The sequence below is a fragment of the Cyphomyrmex costatus genome, unplaced genomic scaffold, assembly GCF_001594065.2.
Source record: "Cyphomyrmex costatus isolate MS0001 unplaced genomic scaffold, Ccosl1.0 scaffold159, whole genome shotgun sequence".
In the NCBI taxonomy this organism is placed as follows: Eukaryota; Metazoa; Arthropoda; class Insecta; order Hymenoptera; family Formicidae; genus Cyphomyrmex; species Cyphomyrmex costatus.
In genome coordinates, this window is record NW_017275598.1 from 118,050 (window position 1) to 120,453 (window position 2,404).

Sequence of the window (2,404 nt, forward strand, 5' to 3'; positions counted from 1 at the left end):
GGGGGGGGGGGGGAGAGAAAGACTCTCCGGCGTGGAGGGGCAAGGAGAGAAACCGGCGTCCGCGCGACGAGACGGGATCCGGACGTGTAAACTCGACGGAGAGGGCGAGAGAGGTCGTACGTATGGCGCGCTTCTTCGACGACCGGAGCGATGTCACCCGACAGTTCTTCTGCTCCTCGTAGAAGGGAGTTTTGCTGTTTTTTTTTTCTTCCTCCGCTCTCCTCTCGCTCGCACTTTTTCTAAACACGGGTCTGTCGCTCGCGCGACGAATACCAACGTCGGCGAACGGAACGAACTGTTGCGCACACGACCGACCGCGGCGCGGCTCACGACTGTCGTCCCGACTCGGCTAAGCTCGGCAACGCGACTGGCGACGCACGAGGTTTTCCGTCACGAGCGCGCGCACCGATCTCCACCGGCCGTCGTCGGCTCCTTCCACACCACGTCTCGCCCCGCTCCGCGGCCGAGGCTTCCCCCTCTCTCACCGCTTCGACGGGCTCTGTCGGTCTAAACACACAAGAGCGAAAGAGAGAGCATGAAACATGGCGTCCTGCGGTAGCGCTGCCAGCGCTACGGTCACCCGAATAAGCGGCGTCTCGCTCGCTTCGGCCGGCTTCGGCGCGACCGGCGCCTCGTGGGAATACGAGGCACGTAGGTCGCGCGTATCTCGACGAAGCCGCCGCGCGCGCGTCGCCAAGCTTCTTTCCCCTCACAAATTCGAATTGGAACTTTTACGGCGTTATGCAAATACATGAATCACCGCGCACGAACCACGTCTGGATTTGAAATTACCTTCAAATATGCTAAATAATTTTATGCCTCTATTTATTTACATAGTTTGGCGTAAACGAAATGTAGCTGTCTTAAGAATTACGTCGCGATTTGTTTACGTATTTATACGTTTCAACGAAAACAGCCGAAGCTTTTCTCCACGTAAGAGAGCGATTTAGATTATCGTGGATAAACGAGAAATGAGAAACATGGAGGAACAGTGTTTTGCTGAAGTTCTAAAAATTTAGATAGATACAGATTCGAAAATAATTTTACTGGACTATCCAAATAAATATGTAGAGAAATCTTAAGGAAATTCTAAAGTATGTTTTACCGATGGAATGCGATTGTTTTTCTTACAGATATTTCTTTAATTGCTTTTATGCAAGATTTAAAAATTCTTTTCCATGATTAAAATATAAATGATAATGTAGTCCAAACCGGTCGACTTTACGCTAAAAACGAAAAAGAGGTAGAAAAATTACAGTTTTGTTGTCGGCCTGTGGCGTCGACTCGTAATATTTGCTTCATGTACAAGTTTTATATTTTGTACGTATAAAACAATTTTGATTTGCAATATTTGCACTAGAGATGATTATAAACAAATATTGAGTTCTTAGAATTAGGCTCAGATACTCAATATAAAAAATTATTTATTTAATAAACACGTATTTAGAAAATTTGTGCGTGCAACAGTGATGTTGTCACTGAGGAAAAAATATCTCGATTTCAAAGAAATTTCATTGATCCAAAGATATAATTTTTTTTAAATACGAGCCAAGAAATGTTTCTTTCAAATTAAGATGTCTTTTCTCAATGTAGTAATGTGTCAATGACATGTAAATCGTATGTATGGAAGTCTTGTTGAGTCAATGAAACAGACGACTTTAGGATTCCATTAACGTTAAAAAATGTTGCAAAAAAATGTTGACATTCTAGCAATCAATTTGAGCGTCTTACATAATTATTTCGGTGGTCCAACAAAATTTTTAGCTATATATATATATAGTTACAGATTTTAAAATAATCTTGGACATTACAATAATTATGCAGAACTCTCAAAATACGGATAGTACTTCAGTAAAACCGTTCTTTCCGTATACGAAGCGATACGAATGGAAGGCCATCACGAGAAGGTAATCACTTGATGTAATCGTGGGACGGAGTCCCTGAAATCATTATAAAATTTATATGAAATTCCGATTTACAATCCGATAATTACATATGCAAGTACAAGAAATAATTATGTAATATATTAGATAAAATCGTTTATTTTACCAAATGATCGGATATACAGTGAGAACAATTATTTGTCATCAAATAAGTTATATAAAATTAAATGAAATTATGTAATCTGTGGGACAATATTCAGATAGTGGTTACCCCCTCGGGTCGGCAATGAGCAGACTGACGCCGGCGTCTCCGCGCAACGTCGGCGTCTTCTTGTCAGCGCCAGTCGTCGCGCTGCGCTCCACCTCCGAGGTCAACATTCCAGGACGAATTTCAGTCACGATATCGCCGGCGAAGGAGATGCCCCACTCACCGGCGAACACAAAGAAACACCGCGCTATATCGAATGACAAAAGGAAACGACTGGGAGACGCCGCGGCGCGTCGCGACGCGCCGGCTACGA